Below are 16,867 nucleotides of genomic sequence, written 5' to 3' on the forward strand. Positions count from 1 at the left end.
CCTCAGAAAGAAATAAGGCTGACCAATCTACGGCCATCCTCCACAACCTCAGCAACCCACACACATACAAGGCACTTTCGCCGGCGTGACTGTTCCTGCAGGGAACAGCAGCCTCGCCTGATCAGACGGCCTCAGTAGATGGAGTGCCTGACACCCAGACATACTGAACTTCTCTGTCCTGGGTCCCTACGCGGCTGCAAAGCTGAAGCCGTGGGGACAGCTTACCTCTATCTCCTGTTGTCCTGGCAATGCAACAGGTGGATGCATCCAGTCCTCTCAGGCCACCTGGGGCTCCCCACTAGGAGCTGCTGGTCCAGAGGCGCTTTTATGAGGAAGCAGTGAGGGGGCGGGGACTGCAGGTGTCAGGTGATTGGAGAGAACAAGGACCCTGCTCCTCAGTCAAGGATCACCTGGTGCTCAGATAGGACAGGGCCAGCCTCCCCAGGGATAACAGCACCCAGACGCCTTTGCACAAGACCCCAAAACAGACAGCCTTGCTGCTGCACCCGTGTAGCTCCAGTCTCACTAGATACACTAAGCACTTTCCATGCACCATCTCAGTTTGTTCTCCCAACACCCTTCTGAAGTAGGAACTATGAACTCCTCATTTTACAGTCGAGGGACTGAGGTTTGGAGGGTGAAGTGACTGGTCAAACTCAGATGGATCTGAGTCCTAGATCTCTTAAACACTAAATTACATTGCCTCCTGGGATTCTGAAAATTTCATCTGTGGCAATCACTCAGGGCCACAAGAGTGTCTGAACTGGGACTTCTGAGGATATGTGAAATCTCTTCATTTTACAGAAGCAGTAACGGGCCCAGAGAGGTCTAGTGATTTGCCCAAAGTCACATAGCAAATTGAGGGCAGACTTGAAGTTCAACCTCCTGACCCAAAGATGGGGTTTCCCCAGAACATCAAGTACTGGCCTCTGACACCCTGGAGGAATCCATGGGTCCCAGCAGCCTAGAGAAGCAGCTCCTAGCCTGGCTCCAAGTCAGAATCCCAAGCAAGGGCAGGAGGTCTTCAGACTCCCACCTCATGCCTCAAGTACTGTCCAGGAACCACACAGCAATGCTATTCCCTAGAGGCAAACGCCAAGAGTGACCACAGGGCCAGGGAAATACATCAGCTGTCGGGTCATGGCCAGAAGCACCTCCACTGCCTGCCTCACTGACCAACTAGTCCGTCTATATGACCCCAGCCCTAGGCTGGAACCCTAGGGAGGAAGCATGATGCCATCTAGGGGGCTGTGACCACAGGGGTGGCTCCAAAATGATCCTTGGAGACCAGGTGGCCTCTTTGGAGCATGTTTTTCATTAGGAGGAAAGATAATCTGGCCAAACTCATGAGCTATGTGCTGGGCTCAGCAGAGCCTCAAGGGGCCTGGATTGCGGGGGGTACCCACACCCTCAGAGCTGGGGATGAGAGTGCCAGGAGCCTCCACCCAAATGTCAACTCCAACCCCTTTTCTGTAAAAGTCTGTACCTCCCAGGCTCCAGTCTGAATGGTCTCATTGAGCAGCTCAGGAAACTTCCCCCAAATCTTTTGCTCATCTAAGGAGCTGCAAGGAACGGGAGGTGATTCCCCACCCCTCCTAGTATCTCTGCCAAGGAGGTGATTCTGCTCCTGTGATGACGCTTGGGGCTGCTGGAAGGGCTTGGATAGGGGCGATCTGGCTGAACGGGTCCCCGCCCCCGGTTCTTTCTCCTCCTCCTTACACGTACACACACACACACACACACACACACACACACACACACGCCAGAAGGGACGTAAGCAAGACTGCAAAGGACTCTACACAGAGCCCATCACCCGGGCAGCCCTGGCTGCTGGCTCCAAATGATGGGGAATCTCATTCACCAGAGTATCACCCCCAACAAGCACCTTGTAAAGTCAACTTGAAAACACGTCCAGCTCCTTCTCCCTCAGAACTCTGAACTGGCCAAGAAGGGGGTGATTCATGAACCAAATGAAAGGGACCCACTGCCTTCCCCCTGGCCCAGCTCATCCTGAGAAGCCCTGGACGTGCCTGCCTTGGGGACCCAGTGGGATGCCCGGAGGAAGGACGCCTGGATGAGCCGGAACGTCCAACCCTCCGCCAGAGGAGAGAAAGTTTGTCATCTACCCAGAGCTGGGCTGTCACCACTCAGGGTTCTTTACTCACCTGGCTCTGGGCACTGAAACCCAGCCTCCAGGAAGCGGCTGGAACAGGCAGCCCAGATGGGGGACAAGAATCCTTTCACAGCAGCTCTGCACCCCCTCCATTATGGTGCCCTCCTAACAGGTCCAGGCCCCTCAGCCCTTACCTGAGGGTCTCAGCCACTTGCAAACTCTGCCAGCGGAGCCCAGCAGGCGCCCGGGGTCTCTCTCTCTGCGACTCCCGCGTCCCGCTTGGTGCGCCCGCTCTGTGGGCACCTTCCCAGCTGCCAGCTGCTGCAGTGGCATCAAGGAAAGCAGAGACTGGATTTTCTTTCTCGCCACCAAGGCTCTTCCTGGCGGGCCCGAGGGTCTATTTCTCCGGGTGTGGTGCAAGGGACATCCTCCGCGCCTCCAGCGGGAAAGTGGAAGAGTGTACGTCCTGGATTGCAGCAGCGGCGACAGCGGTGGCCTGGGACGAGGAGGCGGTTGGCGACGCCAGCTGGAGAGCCGGGGAGGCGGGCGGAGGCGAGAGGAAGTGAAAACCAGGCTCCTGCGAGCCTGGCGGTCGGGCGGGCTGGCGGGCGGCACTGCGGGTGCCCCGCGCCAAGGCGAGGCCCCGCGCAGGCACCCGCCCGGGGATGCCCGGGCCCGCTGTACGCCGAGCACGGGCTGCGGCTGGGCGCGGGGCTCCCGCCGCCTCGCTTCTCTCTCTCGTTGCCTCCCTCGCTGCCTCGCTCGCTCCCCCGGACTTCACGTCTCGAGCCCGAGCTCCCCGCGCCGCCGCCACCGCCGCCGCCGCCGCCAGCAGCGCGCCTCAGCCCGGCGCGCTCCTCCGCGCGGAGCCACAGCACTGCCTACCGCTTAACTCCTTGCGTGCCACCTGGCCCTCCCGCAGCCTCCCGGGGAGCTGGGCAGACCCGGGGCCAGGCCTGTTGCGGAGCTGGGGCAAGGGCCCCAGCCTCCGAGCCTCAGTATCCTCGTCTGTAAAATGGGCTCTAGAGACCCACGTCATAGGGTTGTCTGGAGAATTAACTGAGACGACTGTGGGAAGTGCCAAGCTGCCTGGCATTGAGTAAGCACTCGATAAACGGCAGCGTATTTGTTATTGTTGCTGCTGGTTTTGTTCAAGAGGCTTAACATGGTGCCTCACAATGGTAAACCCCCAATAAAGGGCACTCTGGTTTTTTTATTTTTTGGGGGGTGGGGTGTTAGTTTGTTGTTTCACAAACTACACAGGCAGTAAGTTTAAGCTGTGTGACCTCTGGCTGATCATTTACCCTCTCTGAGCCTGTTTCAGAAGATTCCTTCCGAGTTCTGTGATGTTGGACAAGTCTCCCCTCTGAACCTCTGTATCTTCCTCTGTAGAGTGGGATGATGGTACATAATGCCGGCCTTCAAAGGATCTCCAGTGAAACTCTGGGAAAGGAGTCCATCTCATGAAAGAGCGACCACTGAGTGAGAGCCTCCTAAATGCCAGACACCTGGCTATGTAGTTTCAAACACATCTCATTAAGTCATCAAAACAACCCTAGGAGGCAGCTAGTTCCATTTTCATCTTTCAGATGAGAGAACTGGGGCTCAGAGAGGTTAAGAGACTCACCTGGCTTAGCTAGAAAGTAGCAGGGCTGGGATTTGTACCCTGGACTTTCTGACTCCAAAACCATTATCTGTTAAGCCTGGGACTCAAGGAGAGGCTTTAAAGTGGCCCTTTGCAGACTACTCCTCATTGAGACTAGCAAGAAGAATTCGTATCTGCATTTCTTTTATCAGAGCGATTGTTTTCCCAATTATAAAATTAGTTATTGTTTAATGTAGATAATTCAGAAAATACTAAAAATATGAAGAAAAGCAAATCAACTTCACTCCTATCACCCAGAGATAATGATTATTAACATCTTGATGTAGTTCCTTCCAGTCTTTTTTCTATACCTACATGTAAAAGTGGTTGGCACAAAGAGAATCATCCATTCTGCATCAGGAGATGGAGAGGGCTTGGCAAATGCAACTCATAAATCCTTTGCTAAGGCTGAGCCCCCAGTTTTACATGAGAAAAAGACATGTAAATGCTCAATCAATGGCAGCTATTGCTTTTTATCAGAAAGAAGTGATCTGAATAATACTAATATCGATTGCCAAGAATTGTTGAGTCCTTGCTAAGCAACAGGCACAATTCCTGTTAATTCTTTACAAACATCTTAGGTGGTAAATATCGGAACTGGTTCATTTAAAGATGAAGGCCTGGAAAGATGGTTCATTTAAAGATGAAGGCACAGAAAACTGAGGCCCAGAAGGGTGAAGTCATTTGTCCAAAGGCACACAGCAAGTTCATGGCAGAGCTTGAATTAGAACCCCAGCTCTTCTGCCCACCCCACCACAGGGTGCCAGCATTATTCCAAATGGCAGAGCCTCTGCACCTTTCCCATGCCCTCCTCTTCCCACCACAACTCACAACCCTCTTGCTCTATCCTGGAGACAAACCTCCTCTGGGGAAATGTCCAGGGACTGACACCTGGTCAAGGAGCCCACTGCAGGATAGTAGGGGGTCTGAGAAGGGTGTGATTAACCTCCAGCCATTCCCAGTCCACCTCTGCCAAAGCCCGCTTCTTTCTGTGCCTCCCTAATCTCCCTTAGGAATGGGAATTGGGCTCCTCACAAAGTGGAAAGAGCCACAGGCTTGAAATCCAGCAGGTGAGGCTCAAGTGCTAGGCAAGTGTCCTTGGGTTGGTCACTCACCCCTTGGAGTCTCTGCTTCATCACCCATGAAAGGACTAATAATGTCTTTCCTGCCTGCTTCTTAGGGTTTTGGGAAAATAATAGATTGGAAAGCACCTTGAGAGTGGCAAAATCATAAATATATAATGGTGATGTTATAATCATTACTGTTATCATCATACAAGCATATAAGAACAGAATACCATGGCACTGTGAAGTGTTGAAAAGTGGGAGCCCTGGAGACAAGTTTGTTTTTCCCCATATGGATGACCCATCACAATGTACTGAAAGAACTGTCTTTCCCCCACTGCTCGGTGGGTCCACCTTTGTTGGATATAGCATATATCCCCACGTGCATGTAGACTGGTTCAGGGCTCTCTATTTGGTTCCATTGGTCGATTTGGTTATCTTTACATTAATATCGCATGGTCTCAATTACTATAGCTTTATAATAGTCTTGACATCAATAAAACATGTTCTTTCATCATTCTCTCTGCAAGATTATCTTGGATATTCTTGGCCTTTTGAATTTGCCTATTAATTTTAGAAGCAGTTTATCAGGTCCCTTGTACAACAACAACAGATACTTGTTGGGTTTGGATTGGGATGACATTGAGTCTACAGATCACTTTGAAGAGATTTGCCATCATTACAGTATTGAGTTTTCCAATCCCCCTACCTCGCACCATATACAGAAATAAATCCCAATTGCGTTGTAGATCTAAATATGAAAGGCAAAACAACAAAGTTCCAGAAGCCTATAGCAGAGGCAATCTTTATAACCTTGAGGGTAGGAAAAGACTTAAGGGAAAAAGCGCTATTCATAAAGGAAAACACTGATATATTTCATATATTAAAATCATAAGAACTTCTCTTCACTAAAAGACACCATTTAAGAGAGTGAAAACTCAAGGCATAGAGTGGGAGCAGACATTTCCAACACCCAGAACTATGGGCTCCTATTCAGAACTTATAAAAAACTTTCCACAAATCAATAAGTAAAAGACAGAAAACCAAATCAAATGCTCAAGAAACTGGGACAGAGGCTTCACAAAAGAAGAGGTTCGGAGAGCCAATGAACTCATTAAAAGGTGTTCAACCTAATTAGAAATCAGGGGCATGCCTATTAAAACTGCAAGGAGATACCATTACACTAAAATTACAAAAATTGACAATCCCAAGTGCTGGTGAGAATGTGGAGCAATTGGAAATTGAATGTGCTGCTGTTAGGAGTGTAAATTGCTACAAACGCTTTGAAAAATTGTGTGGCATATCTACCAAAGCTGACTATATACCCACCTCTGACCAGCATTTCCACTTTTAGGTATATATCCAACAGAAATGAATGCTTATGTCCACCAAAAGACATGTACAAGAATGTTCACAGACAGCAATTTTTGTTGCTCACAACAGCACATTTTAACGACACAAATGAACATATCTATGAAACACAAACGGACTCACAGACATGGAGAACAGACTTGTGGTTGACAAGGCGGGGTGGGGGAGGGAAGGATTGGGAGTTTGGGATTAGCAGATGCAAACTATTATATATAGGATGGATAAACAACAAGGTCCTATTATATAGCACAGAGAACTATATTCAATATTCTGTGATAAATCATAATGGAAAAGAATATGAAAAAGAATATATATATGTATAACTGAATCACTTTTCTGTACAGCAGAAATTAACACAGCATTGTAAATCAACTATACTTCAATAAAATTTTTTTTTAAAAAATCAAATTTTAAACTAATCTCAAACAACTCAAATGTTCACCAAAAATAGGATGGATTCACTGTGTATAATAGCTGGTGGAATACTATACAGCAATGAAAAGGACCAGATTCCAGATATACACCACAGGATAAATCCAACAAGCATAGCGTTGAGTGATAGAAACTAGACACCACGGAATACCCCTGTAGGATTTCACTTACATAATGTTTGGATGAAGGCAAACTCAACTGGAGGTTGGAAGCCAGAACGATGGCATCTCTGAGGAGGATGAGCGGTGCAACTGGGAGGGAGCGCATGGGATTTCTGGAGTGCTGGACATCTTTTCTTCCTTGATCTGGTTGGTACCTACACAAATGTTTGTGATAAGTCATTGAAACTTATGTTCATATATTGAGTATTTTTCTGCATGTGTGTTAATTCAACTTTTGAAAAAGCTGTTTTTTAAGTGACAATTCATAGGCAAAATAGAAACAGGTTCAAACCTGTGCTCTGGTACCTTCTGGCCATGTGACCATGGTCAAGTTATTGCATCTCACTGAGCCTTGGTTTCCTCATCCAGAAAATAGGAACAATAATTGTACCTACTTGATGGGGTGCTGTGAGAATGATAGAGGTTCAAGTGAAATAACAGATGCAAAGCACTGCATTCAACCAATATTGGCTGATGATGATCATGAATCATATTCTGCGGTATTATATATAAAAGTATTATATATAAAGTAAAGGAGTGCCTGAGAAATAATGGAAAGAACTGAGTTTGAACCTCAGTGAGGGTTGCCAGGTAAAAGACAGGATGCCCAGTTAAATTTTTAGGATAAGTCTATAATTTTACATGGGACGTACTTAAACTAAATCATTTTTCATTGTTTATCTGGAATTCAAATTCAATTGGGTGTCCTGTATTTCTATTTTGCAAATCTTGCAATCCTAACCTCATAGTTACCAGCAGTGTGCCCTGAAGTAAGTTGCTTGACCACTCTGGCCTCGGTTGCCTAATCTGTAAAATGGGAATAAAGGTCCCTTCCAGTATTGACAAGAGAATGAAACTGATTAAATTAGATTTGTTGCCGGCATGCATCAAACACTCTGTATTTGTTCCTTTCACTTCCCATCATCTCCACCCCTCTTCTTCTGTTCTTTTCTTTCCTTGCCTAAGTCTTAGGGTTACCAGAGCTCCCCACAAACATAGTTTAGCCCCCTTGCTGGCCTTCGAAACTAAGAGATGGTGATTAGCTATAAAAAGTAAGTAGCAAAGTTGTAGGGTGTTTTGGACTAAAACACACAGTCACATTTGGCAGGAAGGGCCAGTCTGCTGCATCTAGGCACAAACACTGGGCAAAGTCTAATTTGAGGGGAGGACTTGCTCCACTCTCTGCTTATCCCTGCCATCATTTGTGCTTCAGGTTTCTGAGAAGAGTCTCATCCTCTCTCCATGCCGTCTATTTCAGCTCAGAATGTTATTGTTTCTGGCTAAACTCTGTTGCAGGACTCACAGAAGAGAGGCAAGAAACAAAGCGATCTTTGAAATAAACTGTAAAGATCAAAACGGTGATGTAAGAGAGTTTCCGAGCATAAGATCAGTTAACACCTCTGAGCTACTTTCATAAAAACGAGCCACTAACACATCACCACTGTCATTTGGACCCCAGCATCTAAAAATAGGATTTGCTCTAATTTCCTGAGTAGCTGATGCAAATGGAGAGAATATGAGAGTAGTGAACGGGCTGTGTCAGGCGGTAAGTAACCCCCCACTTGATGGCATTTTTCTAAAGTGGAAAGGAGGAGAACTTGCCTCCAGAAATGCTAGGCAAATCCTGGCAGAGGTCAGAAGGTTAAGATGAAGGATGCTGGAGTTAGCCCGACCTGGGATGCAGCCCCAACTCTGCTGCCTCCTAGCTGTGTGGCCTTGGGTAAATTAATTAACATCTCTGGGCTCCATATTTTAAAAAGTAGAGAATGAGGATTTTGTGTGGATTAAATGATAGGCATATATAGACTGTTTCCCACAGTACATGTATTATGCACATGAACCGTGACCTTTTTATTATAATGTTTCCAGATGGAGAGGACAAATCTAAGGCGATGTGAGGATGCCATTCATTTAGGGCTCTGAACAGAATTCCAATCCCAGAATTCAAGCATGTGTGGGTTTCCCAGAGTCAGACTTTTTTTTTTATGCATTAAGCAACTGACTCACACATCACTGTTAATGTGAGGAAAAGAGACTAAGGTTGAGAAGGGGGAATTGCAAAGGTTGCTGTGATTTTGTCCTGGTGCAGATGCACAATGGAGGGGGGTCTTCTAACTGCAAGGAGTATGGGCATGGCGCCCAGGGTGGGCTGGTCACTCCCTCTAACACCCTGCATTTCTGCTTCTTCCGTGGAATCTCTCTCTGCTCCCTGACCCCACCATTCAGAGCCCTACTGTGAGTTCCCAGCATCTCCCATCTCATCTGACAGCAACTGGTGCTTGGTCAACCATGCAAACTCCCAGAGATCAAGAGTTGTGTCTTCTAACCACTTCTCTTTGCCTAGCACCCAACACAGTGCTTGGCACATGGTAGGTTGTCTTAGACCATTTGGGCTTCTATAGCAAAAACATCATAGGCAAGGTGGCTTATAAACAACAGAAATTTATTTGTCACAGTTCTGGAGGCTGGGAAGTCCAAGATGAAGGCACTGGTCGATTCAGTGTCTAGTGAGAGCTCATGTCCTGGTTTATAGATGGCCATCTTCTTGCTGTGTCCTCATATGGTGGAAGGGGGCAAGGGTTTTTCGGGGGGTCTCTTTGATAAGGGCACTAATCCCATTCCTGAGGGCTCAATTCTCATAACCAAATCACCTGCCAAAGGGTCCCACTTCCTGATACTATCACATTGGGGATTAGCTTTCAACATGTGAGTTTTAGAGGGACAAAAACATTCAATCTGTAACATAGGTGCTCAGGAAAAAATAGATGAATGAATAAAACTGTCCAGTATTCCCACAGATATATACAGATTAAAAGAAAACCTGGTGTGATTAAGAAAATACACCCATTAAAATTTCAGTAAAAGAGGGAAAGAGACATAAATGTAGAAGAATGTATACTGAGGCACCTTTTAATGGCAGAGCAGTGGAAAGAATCTAAATGCCAATCAACAGGAGAATGGATGGATCAATTCTGGTATATCCTTGAAGGGAGGCACTATGCAGCAGTGAAAATGAATGAACTAGAACTCTACGTATCATCATGAATAAACCTCAAAAATTAGTGTTGAGTGAAAAGAAAAAGCTAGTTGCAAAAGGACACAGACAGAATAATACTATTTAATAAAGTTCAAAAGTCTGAAAAACAATTCAGAATATTTTTATGAGTGCATACGTGTAAAAGCATAGAAACACATGTGGGGGTGATGAACATCAAATTCAGGGGATAGGTTACCACTGCTTAGGGGGAGGGAGTGGGACTGGGAGGATTCCAGAGAGTTTTAACTATGTTTTTAATGTTCTATTTCTGAGACTGTTTGGTGGATGTACAGAAAATGTTCTCTGCAGTTTTTGGTGTGCCTGAAATATTTCATTAAAGAAAAAAAAAAAAAAACTGAAGCAGCAGTTGAGAGTGAAGGCTAGAATAGAACTGGCTTAATTCCTATCCCCGTTCTGATATTTGCTGTGTGTCTTGAGTAAGGAATTTAGCCTCTCTGAGTTTCAGTTTCCTCAACATTACAATGGGGATAATAAACGTTGGAAGTATTAAATGAGATAATGTATATAAACGCTGAAAACCAGGCAAGCACTCAATAAATAACTGTTCATATCATAATTAATTGTCAACAGTGGTCAATTTCAAATCATTTGAGAACTGGAAACATCTAACAAGATCACCCATTTCTAATCTGTCTTTGCAGATAAAATGGTTGAGACTGGAGAGGTTGAGCAAGTCATCTGAGGTGGTGGGGTATGTGCGAGGCAGATTTGAGAATTTGAGGAGCGTCTGTGTGAGGAGGACCCCCTCTGGGTTAGGTATGGGGTCTCTGCTCCAAAGCTCTTCCTACGAAACCTGTAGAAACCCTCACTTCCTTCCAAGGGACCGATGATGGTCATATGTGAGACCTGCTAAAACTGAGACATAGACCCCAGAGGCAGGGGGGATCTGTCCTGGTGTGGTTTCACCCCTTCCTCTCCCAATCCCAAAGCATACTGATATCATCATGAACGAGACTGAGAAGAAGAATGTTTACGAGCTCATTCCTTTCTACTTTATATTTTTTTAAACAGTAAAAAAATCTGATATCTAACACAAACATGCATCACTCTTCACATAAATACACTTACTGTAACTAGATCGCACTATTTGTAATAGCCCAAAACTGGAAACAACTCAAATGTCCGTCAACGAAGAATGGACAAATATTGTTGTATTCATTCAAAGGAATATGATCCAGCAATGAGAATGAACAAACTACAGCTGCTACCACTGCACGGATGAATGTCACAAACATAACGTGAACAAAAGAAGCCAGACCCAAAGATATCGTCTGCTGTCATTTATATAAAGTTCAAAAATTGCAAAACTAACCAGGCTGCTAGTAGTCAGAATAGTGGTTACACTTGGGTGGGAGGCTGTTGATGGAAGTGGGCTGGGAGGTGCTTCCAGGAGCTGATAATGTTCCTTTTGTTGATCTGAGTGCTGGTGACATGGCTGTGTTCTTTGTGCCATGCATGAGCTGTACACTTATTATTTGTACACTTCTGGACATATATTACACTTCAATTAAAATGTTCCTTAATGTAAAAACTTGCCAATTCCAGTCTTTCAACCTTTATTAGTTATTGAAGGCTATGTTCCATCATGGATCAAGTCACATAATAAAGGAGGTAAATGTAGGCCTCTAAATTAGCATCCTCTCTTAAGCCTTGACCTTGAACATACCAGCTGAAACCAGCTTTCCTTTCTGGCTCACTGAAAAGGGGGATTGTCTACCTAGGACCTGGCCAGGTGGAGACAAGGGCCATTACTCAGGACACTCGATCCAGAGAGACAGGCAAACCACCCAAATTATCTGATTTGGCAGTTTCCTGGGATCAAATGACCCAGATAATGGTCAAACTGCCATGGTGACACCACACGTCCCAGCCAAAATACCCACAAGGTAGATTCTTTCCCTGGGGCCATATTTGTGGGCAGAGAGTCCTATGCCAGCCCCGGGTCTAATTTCTGCAAGAGGAGCTTCAGGGGCTCTTTGAGAGTCTGCAGAGGCCACAGAAAGGTAAGGTGGTCTGGATCCTTGTGGGCCTCAGGCAGGCCTCCTTCCTGGTCCTATGCTGAGGCTCTCCCACGGCCTGCCCCGGACACAGCGCTCTCATTTAATCCAACAGCCCTAGGAAGGAGGTAATATCCATATTATTATTCCCATTTTGCAGGGGATGAAACTGATGCACAGAGAGGTTAAATGAGTCACCCCATAGTGAACACCAGAAAGGAACGGAATCATTTATTTTTTAACCGATTCCCTCACCAGCCATGCCTTCTCCTGCCATTACTTCCTCTTCCTTCCTCCAAGGATGCTCTTCTAGCTACTCATGCATCAGGCCTCAGGGAGAACCTCACTTCGGCGGACAGTCAGTGAGTCTGGGTCCTCTGTGAAGCAGGCACCAAGATGGAACTAGATATACACGGGATTTATTGGAGCAAACTTCCATACAGGTTAGAGAGAGAGGGAGCAGGATTCAGCAGAGAAAGGCTTCAGACTATGATGCAAGTTTGACATCAGGAAAGGAGAGGGAGAAGGAGGAAAGACTGTGCAGGAAGAGTCTCAGACACAGCACAACTGTGAGAAAGGCTCAGGCAGCCCAGCCGGAGCCCCAGAGCAAAGGCTACCCATTGGTGGAGCCCAGGTTGGGCAGGGACGGCTCAGGCTGCTAGTCTTCAGACCAGCAGACCCTGGGATAAGTCAGCACATTTTACAGAAGGCTAAATGAGCATCGGTTTACTCAGTGCATTGGTTATGAGCCGGGGTACAGAGCATCTCTTAAGAGCATCCATTTTAATTATTTATTGGATGGCTGTCTTACCCACTGGGCTGTAAGCTCCACAAGGGCAGGAATTAACCTGTGCATAGAACAAGGCTGGCGTGTCGTAGATGCTCAGTTAATATCTGTGGACTGACAAACTTCCTGACCAGCTCCTCTGGGTTTGTTGATTGCCACACATTTCCTGAGGATGTTCCATGCAGTATCTTTGTGATAAGGATGAGGGATTAGGTGTTGGATCTGGGTTTAAGTTTTAGACCCGGCTCTTCTGATCTGTGTGACCTTAAGCAAGTCAACTCTCTTTTTTTGAACTTTTGTTTATTCATCTATAGAATGGGGACAATAATATCTACCCATTAGATATTATTGATATTTATCTGTTTCAAAGATCAAATGAGATTCTGCTATCACAGTATTTTTACCATTATTGTCACACCAAGGAGACATTTATAGACGGTTACTTTTAGTGTTCGTGCTAAGTCAAACAAATTAGAATAAGCCTCAGTCTCCAAGACGTGAATGTTATCTCAGAGTATATCATTATTTCCATGGAAAAATCGTATTCAACATACACTGACACACCTTTCATAGAGAGGAACAGTGCCAAGCAGAGACTGTCACATCATCATTTGTGGTATATTCAGTTATGCGTATCCGAAGCTTGCCCTTGAAGCCGGGATCCATATCTTACTTGTCTGTGTATTGCTCGCACTCAGCAAGGAGCTTCCACATCAACGAGACTCAGTAAATGCACATTCCTCATCCCCATCTGGAGGCACAGCCATGGGACCACATGCCACCTATATTAGCTGATTTAATCCTCATAACAGCTCCCCTGTGCACAGTACTGTTCCCATCCTCCAAATAGAGAAACTGAGTCCCATCGAGGCAAAGCTACTCTCCTAAACTTGCAGAACTTCCAGGTTTCAGGCCTGGGACAGGCTGGCTCCACGCTGGGGTTTTTCCACTGGGACACATGGCTGTCGGCCTGGCAAAAAGGTCAATCCAAGATGCAGTCTAAAATGCAGTACGGTGCCCTCATTGTCCCTGGAGACTCCAGCCTGGCCTCCAGGGAAATGTTCTTGGAAACCAGCCTCTCTGGCATCTTCCAATTTAGACACACGAGTCTCCTGGGAGGAGAGAGAGCCATGGGCTTGTGGGTTGGTGGATTTTTACCTTGGGGTTCAGGAGAAGCCAGTGTGACCTGGTTACAGAGTTGCTCTAAGAAGCTTCAGTAATTTGAACATCTTCACTGAGCTTTTCCCATGCACACACACTCAGGAGCAACCGTCCGTTAATAACAACAGCAACATTTGCAGAGCTCCTGCTATGCGCAGGTCTGAGGTCTACTGGTCTCAGGCCATCACATCCATTTTGACTTTGCAGCTTCTCAACTACCATGCAAGGTGGGTATCCCTACTCCCATTTTCCAGATGGGGAAAATGAGGCTCGGGAAATAAGGTAAGCTACCCATCACAGAGATGGGAAGTGGTGCTGCTGAGACCTGGCTCCAGCCCGGCCAAGGCCAGAGCATGAGACGGGGAGAAAGGACACCAGCAGGCAGAATGGAGTCTGGAGTTCCACCACCCATCTTGGAGGCAGCTGTTCCTTAAGGACCTATTGGGACAGCCTCACCCTTGGCACCCTGCCTTGCATCACCAGCTTGTTCACCCTCCAAACCCAGCCACAGCAATATCTTAGAACACACACACCAGCTCTGACTACACCACTCCCCTGCTAAAGACCTCCAAACGCCTTCCTGTTTCCCACAGCCGGAAGCCCAAGTTCCTTCACCCAGCACTCAAGGCCTCCTGAAGTCTGGCCTCAGGTCCACTTCCTGCTCCCCTTCCCTCTGCTCCCGTCCACCCTCTACAGCAGACTCTTCATCCCTCCCCCACATGCCCTGCTCATTCCCCGCTTCACCTTTGTATGGGCTATTTTTCCTCTCCCAAATCTCCTCTCCTTCCTTCCACTTCTCCATCCAACAAGCTCCTGGTCATCTTTCAATTTCAAATGGTGCCTTCCCTTGGGATGCCTTGCTTTCTAGAATCCCATTGCCTCACTTACGTAGCAGGGTCAGGGAGAGTAGAAGGACACCAGTTTGGCCAAAGGAATCTTATTATTCTCATTATGCCTTTTGCCATAACCAGAGGAGGCAATTCCATAGCCTGAGTTTAGCTCAAAGAAATACCTTTCAACAACCATTTACAGAAGCTGGGAACCCTCCTTCCACCCTTCTCCCCACATTTACCGTTCTATTTGCTCAGAAGAGCATTCCCCATCTTTGTGAGAACTGCTCCTCCCCACTCAAACCTTATGTGTCAAGAAGAAGCCACCCCTGAATATGGAGGGGCATCTTTGAGTCTAGCTGGGCCAGTCTTAGAATCCTATTGCCCTGGCCACAGTGATAGGTCCAGAAATTGGCACATGACCCAAGGTCAGCCAATCAGAAAACTTTCCTGGGAGCTTCTGATTGATGTTGGTGGGAAATAGCCCTATTTCATGTGGTCAGAGGAAGGCTCTAGATTTGGAGGTCCAGAGCTCCAAATCTGTGAAATTGGTTTGAGCCCAGTGAGGATGACTAGCTTGAAGGAATGAACCAGAATGCAGACAAAAGGCTAGAGAAGAAGTATGTTGTTAAATTAGTTCCTGGCTCCAATCCTCCCCAAGATCAGCCATTAGGTCATAAGAGCTAATAAAGTCTTTGGTAGGTTCAAGTTCAAGGTGAGTTTTGGTCACTTACAACCATAGCGTTCTAACAAACATGGTTTAAAACTCCTTCTCCACTTATATTATGTAATAAGGCAGTCAATAAATATGTATTAAGGATCTGGTGTGGACCAGACATTCTGCTAAGTGATGAGGACACAAAAGTGAAATAAAAATATGGTCCCAACATGGGAGCAACCTAAACGTCCATCAACAGAGGAAGGATAAAGAAGATGTGGTACATATATACAATAGAATATTACTCAGCCATAAAAGGAACAAAATTGTGTCTTTTGCAGAGACTTGGATGGACCTAGAGACTGTCATACAGAGTGAAGTGAGTCAGAAAAAGAAAAGCAAATATCATATATTAACACATATATGTGGAATCTAGAAAAATGGTATAGATGATCTTATTTGCAAAGCAGAAATAGAGACACAGACATAGAGAACAAACATATGGATACCAAGGGAGGGGGGATGGTGGGATGAATCGGGAGATTGGAATTGACATATATACACTATTGATACTATGTATAAAATAGATAACTAATGAGAACCTACTGTATAGCACAGGGAACTCCACTTGGTGCTCTGTGGTGACCTAAATGGGAAGGAAATCCAAAAAAGAGGGGATATGTGAGTATGTATAGCTGATTCATTTTCCTGTACAGCAGAAACTGACACAGCAGTGTAAAGCAACTATATTCCAATTAAAATATATATATATATATATGGTCCCTGCTGATACAGAGCTCACTGTACTAGCCACCTGTGGCTATTTAAATTTAAAAATAATTAAAATTAGGTAAAATTTAAAATTCAGTTTTTGAATCTCACTTGCCATATTTCAAGTACTCAATAGCCATAGGTGGCTGTTGGCTACAATAAAGGGCAGCACAGATAGAGAACACTGCCATTGGCCCAGAACATTCTATCCAACAGTGCCGGTCCAGAGCCTTGCTGGTGAAAGGTTATTCCTAAAACCAGCATCAGCCTCACCCGGAGGCCCCTTGGAAATGCAGAATCTCAAATTCCATCCAAGACCTACTCAGTCATAACCTGCATTTCAATAAGACTGTTGTGACTTTGTTAAATTAACATTTGTTGTAGAGCCCTGGGGGGGTTGGATGTTGAGCCACAGTTTTTTTAAAAAAAGGGTCACTAGGGAAATAGAGATGTTTGTTACTCACAGGTCCCAGAGGCCACAGGCAGCCACTTCAAGGGGCCATGAGGGGAGGGCAAGGCAGAGTGCACATGCCCTTATTAGGGTCCACAGATAGAATGCTTTGGGGTTCCCAGACTGAAGCCAGATTTGTCAATTCAAACCAGAAAGAGTGGGGTTTGGGTGAGCTTCATGGTCCTGGGAGGCAGGGGAGGATGTTTACCACAAGGGCCTTTGGGGGAGTCATATCAGGAACTTAACGTTTACTCATGACTCTGCAGACTGTTGTCTAGGACATGCACTTGTGGAAGGGACTAGTGTGAGTTCAACGTCCCTGTAGGTTACTTGGCCATGTAGAATGGATGCCGAGGCAGTGATGCTAG

The 16,867-nt window shown here is 46.1% G+C and overlaps 1 protein-coding gene across 4 annotated transcripts in view; it reads right to left on the reverse strand.

Annotated features, from left to right (window-relative positions):
- The window catches only part of WSCD2 (WSC domain containing 2), a 103,107-nt gene extending 96,234 nt beyond the window's left edge, over positions 1-6,873 (reverse strand). For 2 of the 4 annotated variants that reach the window (XM_036824046.1, XM_036824045.1), the window contains exon 1: positions 2,308-2,859. The gene's annotated coding sequence lies outside the window, so the exon portion shown is untranslated. Of the gene's footprint in view, positions 1-2,307; positions 2,860-6,796 lie in introns of those variants that run through there. The other 2 variants (XM_036824044.1, XM_036824043.1) reach the window with 2 other exon arrangements.
- Between the last annotated feature and the right edge of the window lie 9,994 nt (positions 6,874-16,867).

The sequence above is a fragment of the Balaenoptera musculus genome, chromosome 14 (assembly GCF_009873245.2).
Source record: "Balaenoptera musculus isolate JJ_BM4_2016_0621 chromosome 14, mBalMus1.pri.v3, whole genome shotgun sequence".
Lineage (NCBI taxonomy): Eukaryota > Metazoa > Chordata > Mammalia > Artiodactyla > Balaenopteridae > Balaenoptera > Balaenoptera musculus.